The following is a 13,269-nucleotide window of genomic DNA, read 5'->3' as shown; positions in this document are numbered from 1 at the left end:
ACCTCTTTTTATTTGGAATCTCAGTGCTGGTATTACATATAGTTTATTACTTACATTACCACATTTCAGACTACTGGTCACTTTAGTAGTGTGTGGTAATATCAGTAAAATTTTCATTCTTATGTGCTTCCCTCTTTTATATATTTTAAACTCTCCTAGCATGAACTTATTATCTGTTTTTAAAACCTTACGGGATACACAACTACGAAGTTATGACTTCTCACTTACATGGTAGCATGTCGGACCGAGACTCGAACTCGGGACCTTTGCCTTTCGCGGGCAAAATGCTCTACCATCTGAGCTACCCAAGCACGACTCACGACCCATCCTCACTGCTAATATTCTGCCAGTACCTTGTCTCCCACCTTCCAAAGTTCACAGAAGCTCTTCTGCGACTGGTCCTGCACACAGTTTTAATCTGCCAGGAAGTTTCATATTAGCACACCCTCCACTGCAGAGTGAAAATCTCATTCTGGAAACATCCCCCAGGCTGTGGCTAAGCCATGTCTCCGCAATCTCTTTTCTCCCAGGAGTGCTAGTTCTGCTAGGTTCGCAGAAGACCTGTGAAGTTTGGAAGCTAGTAGCCGAGGTACTGGCAGAATTGAAGCTGTGAGGTCGGGTCGTGCTTGGGAAGCTCAGATGGTAGAGCACTTGTCCGCGAAAGGCAAAGGTCCCGAGTTCGAGTCTCAGTCCGGCACACAGTTTTAATCTGCCAGGAAGTTTCATATCAGCGCACACTCTGCTGCAGAGTGAAAATCTCATTCTGGAAACATCTCCCAGGCTGTGGCTAAGCCATGTCTCTGCAATATGCTTTCTTCCAAGAGTGTTAGTTCTGCTAGGTTTGCAGAAGAGCTTCTGTGAAGTTTGGAAGGTAGGAGACGAGGTATTGGCAGAATTGAAGCTGTGGGGACGGGTTGTGAGTCGTGCTTGGGTAGCTCAGATTGTAGAACATTTTGCCCGTGAAAAGCAAAGGTCCCGAGTTCGAGTCTAGGTCCGGCACACAGTTTTAATCTGCCAGGAAATTTCAGCTTGTTAGTTGTCATGCCCACATAGAATTATGGGTATGACAATCTTACCCCCACCCAGTTGCCACTCCCATCATGCACTGCTTCTCACAGTGTGTCTTCAGCTGCCGAAGACTGCAGTCGTGTGTGTGTGTGTGTGTGTGTGTGTGTGTGTGTGTGTGTGTGTGATCTATTTTTGACAAAGGCCTCATTGGCTGAAAGCTTATTTTGTGACAGCCTTTTTGTTGTGCCTGTCTGTGACTCAGCATCTCCACTATATGGTGAGTAGCAACTTCCCTTTTCATAATATTGTTACATTCCATCATGAATTTTCCAAAGCAACTAATATAAAATAAAAGAGGGTTACAGATTGCACACGGGAAATGGAACACAGAAGGTCATACAGAAACCCATTACGATACCACTCCAGTTGAACACCACAGTCATACACTTTTGGGCCAATGTGATAAATCAGAAGTAGCAGAACACTGCCTGATTATTGGGTATTGCATGTTCCATGAGAAGACTGAAATTATATCCTCAACATCATCATTCTGGGACTTTGTTTTTTAAGGAGGCTATACATATTTTTATGGCGGATAGTCTTATCAAAAGGGATGCAGTTTTTCAGTTAAGTGCCACCTGGAATCCAGCACTGGCTGTCATTAAATTAAAACAGAAGGAACAAGATCTTCTGATCCACCACCTGACGTGGCACATTGTGGAAGTTTGATTCAACTATTAACCACAGGAGCCTCCAGCAGCACAGTGACTGACCACAGCAACATGCAGGAAGCCTTTCTGTGGCTGCTGGCAGGGAGCACTTCGAGCACCACTTTCATCCAGCTGTGAGTGCCTTGCTGGGCTTTCCAATTTCTTGCTCTTGGCCTGATTAATTTTGACACCACACGAGTCTCATCATGTAGCTGTGACAGCACCTACCACCACCTGTAGATGTCGAACAGTTGTATCAATGAAAGATTGTGGGATTTGCACAATATTATCTGGTGGCAAACCTAAGAAGTGTATGTGCAACAGATCAGCTGGGAAGCAATGTGAGGACCCTTTCATGTCTGCACATAATTATTTTACTTTTTTTCATGCTAACAAATTATGTTCTTCTCTCCCCATCAATAGGCCCAGATTTTCTATTTTCTTCCTAAACAATGACAGGCATTCTGGTGGCACCTTGTGCTGGAAATAAATTGTAATTCTGAGAGACACGTTGGAGGACTGAGTGTAGCTGTTGGCTGACAGATAGCAATATGCAAATAGTAATGTAAGCCTGTGGAATAATTACAATGTATTAAAAAGAATAAACTATTATACAAGAACTAAAGCTTTTGTAGACTTGAATCTATAATAGAGATGAAGCTCTTGAGAGAATTGTTAATGCTTAACGAGGGACATAATATTAAATGTACAGAAATATTTTGTTTATCTGTTCCTCCATACTGAAGGAGGAACAATATGTGAATACTATAGTTGTGTCTCAAAGAAAATATAACACGTAATTTCATAGAATTGTTTTCTTTTAAATGAAACTTAATCGAGCTTTGTAAAATTTGCTAATATCGGCATTAATCATGAAGAAAGCCAAGTAAAAATTACACTTATGAAATTCATTAGGTGTAATATTACTGCAGATGAAGAGAAAGAAAAATTAAGTCAGATAACTATGAAAATTATATCGTGGCACTATACACCTTTTTATTTTCATCGAACTTATTAACTAACAGATAAAACAGTTGATCCCTTTTGTCATATTAGTGGCACAGGGAATACACAGCTGCAGTAGAAGGGTGCAGTGGAACCTCACTTAATGAGCATCTCCCATAATGTGCAATTTCCATAACAAGCAAAAAAACTGTAAAAAAATGACTTACTTAACGAGCAATGTTTTGCATACCGAGTGACAATGTGTGATGTGTGACGTCACCAGCTGTTCACACGCTGCGGGGCAAATGTTCCACCATATGAACCCCTTTCACTGTCAGTAGCAGCATATGAACAATATCTTTAGTACGCATTGCAGTCTGGGTTTAGCACTCTTTCTGCTACCCTTTTAGTGCAGCTTGTGATCACACATATTTTTAAACTTGTGTTCACACAGTGGTTTTTGTGTGCAAATTTTAATAACCTTTGTAGAGATGTCCCTGAAGATAAAGCTGCAAAAGATGACCGTAAGAGAAAGAAAATGACCCCAGAAATGAACCATAAAATCATAGGAAAATGCGAACGGGGTGTGAGAGTTGCTGATTTAGCATGCAAATACAAGCAGTCTACATCAACTATTTGCAGTATCCTCAAGAACAAGGCCAAGATTAAGAAGACAGATGCTTCAAACAGAGTGAATTCAAAAGGAGTGACAAGAGTATCTAAAACAACAGTTTCATATTCAGGATGATGTCGGAAGGTTGCTCCTAATATGGATAAATGAAAAGCAATTGCAAGGCAATGCTGTGAACGAGAACATCACTTGTGAGAAGGCAGTAATGATTTTTGCTGACCTCATTAAGAAGACGCCAGGATCATCAGTGGCTGAAGATGTGTTTAAGGCAAGCCGTGGTTGGTTTGAGAAGTTTAAGAGAAGAATAAGCATCCACAGCATTGTGAGGCACGGCAAAGCAGCCAGCTCTGACACAGAGGCAGTACGGAATGTCATCAGTAACTTAAAGATGCTCATAGATTCTGAGAGTTATCTGCTGCAACAGGTTTTTAATTGTGATGAGATGGATCTATTCTGGAAAAAGATGCTGACGCATAGCTGTATAACAGCAGAGGAGAATGCATTGCCTGGTCACAAGCCAATGAAAGACCGTCTCACACTGCTATTCTGTGCCAATGCAAGCGGCGATTTGAAAATTAAACCACTGCTTTTTACCATTCAGAAACTCCGTCAGCCTTTAAGAAATGTAAAGTCCAGAAGGGCAGGTTAAATGTGTTGTGGAGGTCCAACAACAAGGCTTGGGTGACACATGGTCTTCTTTGTGATTGGCTCAATGAAGTGTTTTGCTTGAGATAAAACTGCCACTCCTGCCCATTCTCAAGGCCTAAAAGTTCAGCTCGTTGAAGAATTTCAGTTCATCAAGATCCAATTTCTGCACTCCAGCAGACTGTTTCTAACTTTAGGAAGCTCTACACTAAAACACTCTTCGAGCATTGCTTTGAGTTGACTGAAGCTACCAATTTCACTCTTAGAGTGTTTTGGAAATACCACTTCAACATCGTTGCCTGTGTCAAGAATGATTGAAAAGGTGTGGGAAGGGGGTTACCAGTGGAATTCTCACTTCCACTTGGAAGAAGCTTTGGCCAGAGTACATTGTCAAATGTGACTCTGAGGCATTTGAGTCAGTACCTGTGGAGCCTGTAGTCACAAGATTGTGTCTTTGGCCAAGACCATGGGACTAGAAATGGATAACAATGATATCAATCATTGTGGAAGATCACAGCCAAGAAAGAACCACTGAGGAGCTTATGCAGTTGCAGTGTTTTTCACAGCAGAAAGTTGAGGGGCGAAGATCTTCAGAGGGGGAGGGGAGGAGGAGGGGAAGGCAGTAACAGCAAAGCAGCAATATTCTGGCGCAATATGAGAAATGCTGAAAGCATGGGAATCAGTTGCATTGTACACTGAAAATCATCACCCCAATAAAGCAGTGGCTACGTGCACTACAAATTTATTTGGCATTAATGTTGTGTTGCATTTTCATCAAGTGTTGAAGCATTGGCAAAAACAGATGACTATAGACAGCTTGTAGTAAAAAAGAATTAGTTATGTATCTTGAATAATGAAGTATACAATACTGTATGTATAATTTTCTTTGAATAATTGGCATGATAAGATAAAACTTGTAGTGCTTTTTCTGCATGGAGCGCATTATGGTATTTTACGTTAATTTATTTGGGATAAATTGTTATGCTTAACGGGCATTTTGCACTACAAGTAAGATTTTGGAAATAGTTTTCCTCGCTATACAAGATTCCACTGTACTTTCACTGGCAACACTTTTCTCTTCATGTAGCTGGATAAAGCCACTTGCAAGAAAAGTGATTAGAGCTGAAATTCACTATTTATTTTTACAGAACTATATATACAATGCGTTAGCCTGCCAGTAAGGATCAAATCTAAAATTGCAGACTATTATTAAATAGTTTACTTCCAGTGCAATATAATAAATGGCAAATCTGATAATACTAAATTGGCATTGCTGTTTGCATGTGTTCAAAAGGGGACTTGCAAGTTGAAAACCCTGTGCATCAAGAGGTGTCAGTTTGCATTAAAAGAAGTCAGTTACTTAGGCCACATGATTAGTCAGGAATACATAAAAACTGATCCAAGATTGGTCCATGCACTGCGAAGTATCTCAACAGCACAAACAAATAAGTAATTACAGTAGTTTTTAGTACTAGTTAATCACTATAGGAACTTTGTAATAGGATTTGTGGATATTGGATGACCACTCATGCATCTGTTGAAGAAGGATGTCATGTTCCATTGAATAGTGGACTGCCAAGCTGGGTTTGAAAAATTGAAATAATTATTGACAACTTGTTATGTGTTGGTCTTGCCAGGTTGTGAGCGGGAATTTATCATATGATGCTAGCAACCACATGATAGATTGTGTTCTAAGTCAGGAAGTGCAGGGTAAGAAGCATCCAGATACTTACCCTTCATGGCATTTCCACAAGGCTGAGAAACATTACTCTTCCAGTGAGGAGGAGATATTAAGCTTGAGATATAACATGACGTACCTTTGATGTTTTTTATATGGAAAGAAATATAAGGTGCTGACAGATCATACAGTTGTAGTGGTTATTAGTTTGAAAGTTACATCAAGTAGACTGATACAGTCGGCGTTGAAACTGAGTTTGACTTCAAACTGACTCCCAAACCCCGAAGGAAGCATGATAATGCAGATGGGCTAAGCAGAAAGACTAGCATAATAAGGACACTGGATCATATCCTTGCAGAAAGGTACAGAACACTAACTGCTAATGAAGATTGCAAGCTACGAGAGTGAGTCATATGAAAACCTTAAATTTGTAATAACAAATTGAAATTTCACGCCGTTATCCTGTAAGTTCATAAGCGTGCTACAAACAGCGTGCAGAATGGCCTGTAGGTGGCAGCATAGTGCAGATGCACACATACCATCGCAGTATCAGTATAAAGATTGCTGCCCCACTTGCGACTTGCACCAGGGAAGAACAGCGTTCTGTTATTCAGTTTTTGTGTAGTGAAGGTGTGAAACCTATTGAAATTCATCAACGAATGAAGGTTCAGTACAGTGATGCATGTTTGTCACAGCAGCAAGTCTACGAATGCAGTAGGAAATTCGCAAATGGTGTGACTTCAGTGGAAGATGCTCCCGGTCCAGGTCAGGCACAACGAGTTGTGACTCCACAGAACATTGCAGCACTTGAAGCCATAGGGAAGGAAAACCACTGAGTGACACTGAATGGCACTGCAGTATTTTACAGATTAGTCATGGGTCAGCACACCACATTGTGCATGATGTGCTCCAGTTTCACAAAGTGTCTGCAAGATGGGTGCCACAGCAGCTGACTCCTGAAATGAGAGAACGACGTGTTGATGCTTGTGAAGAACTTCTTCGGTGCTTTGAACGAGAAGGTGATAGCTTCCTTGCAAGAATCGTTACTGGGGACGAAACCTGGGTTCACTTCCACCAACCAGAAACGAAGAGAGCGAGCAAGGAATGACGCCATTCTTCATCACCAAAACCAAAGAAGTTTCGAACAGAACCATCAGCAGGGAAGGTTATGCTGACTCTCTTTTGGAATGGAAAAGGTGTCATTTTGGAGCATTACATGCGTAGAGGGACGGCTGTCACCAGTTCATCGTACACAGATCTCCTAAAAAATCATCTGCGGCCTGCAATCAAATCAAAGCAATGAGGATTGCTGTCAGCAGGTGTCCTTTTGCAACATGACAATGGAAGGCCCCACACTGCCCATACAACAGTTGCAACAATCACAGACCTGCATTTTGAGTGTCTTCCTCATCCACTGTACTCACCAGACCCTGCCCAAAGTGATTTCCATATGTTTGGACCACTCAAAGCCACAATGGGAGGAAAGAAGTTCCGTTCTGATGAAGAGGTACGCCATGCAGTGCGTGAGTGGTTGCGTGGACTACCAAAAGAATTTTTTTCTAAAGGAATTTATGCACTTTGTAAGTGCTGGAGGACTTGCATTGAGCATGGGGGAGATTATGTTGAAAAGTGATACAGCTTTGAATCACTTCTGCACAGTAAATAATAATTTAAAAAATATTTAAGGTTTTCATTTGACTCCCCCTTGTATTAACAACACAGCTGTAGTTCGCCGTACATGATAGTGTGTTACGTAGGACAGTGAGATCTGGGTTGAGTATGGTACTGTCTGCTACATTGGGGAAGGAAGTATTAAGGAAAGCGCATGATAATATGTTATCTGGAGACTGTAGGACCACAGATTCAAGAGTAACTGAATGTTATTGGTGGAGAACATGAAACTAAGGCATAGATCAGTATGTAAAAAACTGTATGCTATGTATGAAATGTGCATATTTCAGTCATTGTCAGGTGACATTATAGAGCCACAGAACCTTTTGAGATAACATTTGTGATGGTGAAAGTTGGTTGCCTAAACTCTGTGTTCTGGAGATGAAGATCATGGACAAGGATACCAATTTCTGTCAGAGCTAATGAAGTAGTCGTGTCATTTCATATGCATTTGGCAAGCTGAGGAGGAGCCCATTACATCTGCAGGATAACAGAGGGATGAAATGCATTCATCAGATGATTGGTAAGGTGCTGAACTATTTCATCAACAGCCATCACAATGACTGGGATACTTTCTTACTCTACATGGTAGCAACGTGTAATCTGAAAATTTATGACAGCAGCACAGATCTGTCACCTAATGACAACAAGTATGGAAGAAAAATGACTTTGCCAATATGGTGATCAAATTAAAGACTGGAAGTGACCGGGAGCTTGTACGAAATTCACCACAATATGAAGGATATAGGAAAACAGGTCTAAAAAGCAACACCAAAGCCTTTGAATGTCAGGAAAGTATGGGGCAATGGTTACCGGAATATTGTGTAGGTCAATGGATGATCCTGACAAGCCCGTGTAACCTGATGGTTAAGGAAAAGAAGTCGGTCACCCTGTATCATGGTTGGTACCCAGTTATCGATATGATGTTGACGGTGAATGTCAAATTATGCTTGTGACTGTCGTGAACTTGGAGTGCCCTCATCCATTTACAGATGCACTGGGCTCATTGCCACATGTAGTGGCACGACTCCCTTTGGAGAAGGCAGGGAATAAGAAGATGATGATGAAGAAGAAGAAGAAGAAGAAGAAGAAGAGGTGGAGGAAACCAGAAGCACTTGTGCAAACAACATATGAAATTTAGGTGAATATAATGAAGTGCTTTATCATTAAGTGTGTTGATGGATTATGATAGCAAATAGTGTCAGGTGACATTACTGGAATTTTATATGTAACTGAAAGTTTACTTATAGGTGTGGATCACAGACAACAGATCTTCCAAAGAGGGGAGGGAGAATGAGAGCAGCTGTTTTTCCTCGGGTAGTACCACAGCAAGAATGATCATGAGGATCATCATAGTTCTGGAAGTGCTGCACTTCTTCAGCAAGCAAGGAGGGAAGTGTGTTGCAAGATCAATGACTGGTAGGAAAGGTACTGTTAACCACACAGGAAGACACCACCTTAACCAGCCACCATTGGACAATAAAACTTACATACAATATGCGGAAAGAGAGAAATAATGTACACAGGCTAGAAGATACTTTCTCGAAACAGCACCTTGAGGCTGTAGAGAATGGAGTGTTGGAAGAAGTACAGAGACAGAGACAGTGCCAAGGGCTACGTCTGTCCTACAAATGTCTACGGTAACAATTACGCCAAGCGGTGGACTTGGTACCACATACATTGTGATAGTGTAAGAGAGGGTGGTGGAATGCAGCAGGCAGGCAGTTGAAAATGGTATTTGGAACTGCAGATACCAACAATATAAGGGAGTTAATGATACTCTGGTACAGATGGGAGAAATAATGGATGGTAATAAAGCTCTACCAGAGTGGCACACTGTGTAATTGTTAAATTTGGAGCAGGGCATATTGAACAGAACTCAGATGCTACAAAAGCTAACAGCTGTCAGGCTATGTGAAAATGGTCACCAGCACTGTGAATTGGGATCTAGAAGCTATACAATCTGGCTAGACTTGATGGAAACCAGGCCAGATGTAGCAAGGCTCCTGTGGTCACTAGCTAATAATACAGAGGATGCTCAAGTGGATGTAGCAGAGTTGCAGGAGCTTATATACGTTGTGGTGCATGGGCAGTTGAGCCTTACACTGTTGCCTTGCCTCCTAAACAATTTCTGGTTGGCCTACAAAAGGCACAGAAGGAACTGTCTGTTGCATTAGAGCCCACTGCCCACAACAGACAATAAATAAATAACCTATCATTGTTTTATCACATTGCAATGGTAGGAATTGACACTAGCTGTGATTGACTTTAGTGCTGGTCCGATTTCCAGCAGTGTGTACCAATGTCTGGTATGAATGTTTTACATTCCACCCCTACCTTGTGAGATGGGAGGCTTTGGAGAAGTATGCGCAAATTAAAATGAAAGAGGTAATGCTAATGTCCAAAGAAGGAAGATTATGCATTAATTTTAGTACATGAATTCCATAGCACGTCTTGATATGCCCCATCCAAGAGATGCACACTGAAACAGGAGCATGTGAGATGTAATTATTCCTAGGGGGAGCAGGAACAGAAGGTCACTCATGGGACACCATGGCACTACAAACCTATTTGTAAAGAACATGTCTACACTGGATTTATTCCTTGTACGAACCCAAAGTGGTGATTGCAAAATGTTATGAGCTAGGATGACCTTGGGGTGTAGTACAGCTGGTGTTATGAGGAAGTGGTTTGCTAAACAACAGCACAACTTGTGACCTACTAGAACTAACTATTCATATCCCAGCTACCATCACCACAGATACCATTGTGAATGTGACACACTGTTCTGACTGGATAAACCACTGGAAGTGCTCCCAACCCAAAACCAAACCTGCCTCAATGGTTCCCTGGAACCTGACCTCCACTCCATGGTTGAGCTAATAGCAACTCATTACTCTGGAGCAGATGCTCCAGCCTGTTCAGCAATACCGTAGTGACTGACACCACAGAGTCATGATGATAGTTCAGTTTTAGGTATCATTGTGGTTTGACTACTTTGCACAGAGTGTATTTATTTGACACAAAAAATTGCACCCCTTTGCAACAATTGACAGTTGACTGGGTCAACCTTGGTAAATAACCATTAATTAAGTAAACAGCCAATGAACATCATGGTTCACGCTGGGTTATTATAAGGAAAATTTAAATGTGATGTGCATATATGTACAGTATAAGAGGTATGACAAGATCTTTTCCAGAGACATAGATAGTCTGCAGTCCAGTGGACCAGACCTTTGGAAGAGGGGAGACGTGTAGCAACCATGATTTCACATAGTTTGACAGAAGAGTCCAATGACCAACTTATCATGAGATGTCATGGCAGGGTAATGCAAGAAATACCAATGACAGGGGCCAGATTGGTATACTTGGATGAGAGCTGTTTGCAGATTACACTTATGCCACAGAAATAGTCACCCGGGTCTCCTGAAAGACGTAGTTGCTACCCCTTCATGGCACAGCCAGTGCTGTGAAGCAAGTGATGCAATGGGAGACTGAACCAGTGAGGCGACATTGACATGACTGCCAAATGATCATGCATTGTGCCTCAGATCTGTTGGGAGTTAGGGAAGAGAAAGCAATGCCATTCAAAAACAATAATTTGCCAAGCCTGCATTTTACTGCCAACTTTAGACAAGCAGGACCAGCCACTGCCTGCAGTGATGGGAAGTCTTTACCAGTAACTGTCCTGGAACAGGTCATCCAACTGCCATTGACAGCCTGCTTGCTAAGATCAGCACCCTGGACACTCACTAGGGCCAGCACCAACTCTGGCTGCTGGCTGTGACATCACCATTCTTGTTGTAAACTTGTGATTACAATTAGGCCAATCTTGCACTGGTTATCACTGCTAGCATTCAACCGCGTTTCTTATACATATATTTTAACAACGCGTTTCAAGAGACAATGCTCTCATCATCAGGTTGTAAAGTCTACGTCATGAAATTAAACGGACTAAAAAGACAAAATACCATCACAAATAGTTGGGAAGTCCATAGAGTAAAACAGAATTAAAAGTATATTGGACTGTGGGTCCTCGTCTTACATTGAAGTTGTTGACACAAGTCGATGGCTGTCCCATAGCTACGAAGTATGCTGTCGCACTGTGCCGGCTCGGGAGCTGTTGTGGACTGACATGCCTAGGTGTTGTAGCGTGGTTACAGCTGTGTGCTTGACGGTAACGCTATGCTATTGGGCGCCTTATTTCCTTATTGCATTGGTCTGCCATCGTTAGCCTCTCGCAACTCCGTCAGTGACATGCTACAAGTTTAAAGTCGCATACCTACCCTTTATAATTCTAAAAACCCGCTAAAAAATCTCATTTCTTTAAAATTATCTTGTGCATTTAGAATGTTGCTTTGTTTCTTTTCATGGATAGCTATCTCGAATTCCTCTAGTAAATCAAGTTTCCTCCCTTTCTTTTCTACATGCAATATTTCTACGTTATCTTCTATGCTATTAAGGGGATGGCCTGTTTCATATATATGGTTCGCAACAGCTGATTTGTCATAATTTCCTAACCTGAACGCATCTTTATGTTCTTTATACTGGATCGCGAATGATCTTCCTGTCTGCCCTATATATTTTGCATCACAAGTTCTGCACTGAATCTTATAAACTCCCGATCTTTCAAACTTATTTCTCTTCTCGCCAATATCGTGCTTAAGGCTATACCTCACTAGGTTATTAGTCTGAAAAGCTATTTTAACATCGTATGGCTTAAAAATATTTGCTATCTTTTGTGAGACTGTTCCATAGTATGGCATCGTGATAATTTTCACTTTCTCTCCATCAGGTTTTTTCTTTTTACGCTTATTACTTTTCCGTAACAGTTTTTTAACCATATCTATTCTGTAACCGTTATTCATCACTATTCTCTTAACGGTATTAATTTCAGTCTCCCTATCTTTTTCGCTCATAGGTATATTGACTGCCCTATGCACGAGACTACGGAAAGCAGCTTCTTTATAAGCCTGCAGATGGCATGAATCATTCGGGATCACGGCATCAGTCGTAGTTTGTTTTCTATAAACGGAGAACGCATGTTTGTTGCCCTGCTTTTTTATATTCAGGTCCAGGAACTGTAAACAATTGTCAGTTTCATACTCCACGGTAAATTCTATTTTATTATGTGCGTCGTTGAACTTTTTTACTACCGTTGTTAAAATATATGTATAAGAATCGCGGTTGAATGCTAACAGTGATAACCAGTATAACGACGACTGCTACCTCGACTCCATAATGGATTATATTAAATTCAATCTTACACTCTTGGTTATTGGAAGGGGTTCACATGGTTTCTACCTGTCACCTTGCTGCAGCCATGCGCAAGGTGGATCATCATCCTGTCCATTAAAAGCACACCACCTACCTAGAGGTCATTGCCCTCCACCACTACAGTACTTATTAAAAGAAACTTACTCTTTAACATGCTGTTGATAATACCACTAACTTTGCATGGGCTTTTGTTTTTGAGTGAAATTCTTTTCATAATTTCAGAAGGCAAATGGGTGAGGTTTCCAGATAGTTAAATGGTACAGTAATTGCTTTTTCAAAACACTGCCAATATTTTTCCACTCAACTGTCACTTTGTTGCATTTAAGAAATGATTATTAAATTGCCTGCTTTATCTCAAGACTTTACCTTTCCATTTTTTGGTGGAAAAATTAGTAGTTAGTCTAAATGATTTCCACACAGTAATCACAGTACCGAATATTATGTTCATTCTACATAGTCATCATGGTCACACTGCATGCTCCTTTGAGATTCATCTTGAACACAACAGTCAAGAGTGCTACAATCTTTCGCCACATGTACTGGTACCTTTCCTCTCCTTTTTTCTTTTCTTTTACAACATTCTATACATAGCCTCTTATCTGAACATCATTCTACGCAACATCTATAAATCTCAATGTCTCTGGGTCTACTGTATCACATGTAGTATCCATGACTACAGTATGAATGAGTCACAGTTAGGATTG

Source organism: Schistocerca americana, chromosome 2, assembly GCF_021461395.2.
Source record: "Schistocerca americana isolate TAMUIC-IGC-003095 chromosome 2, iqSchAmer2.1, whole genome shotgun sequence".
In the NCBI taxonomy this organism is placed as follows: Eukaryota; Metazoa; Arthropoda; class Insecta; order Orthoptera; family Acrididae; genus Schistocerca; species Schistocerca americana.
This window is presented reverse-complemented; position numbering follows the sequence as displayed.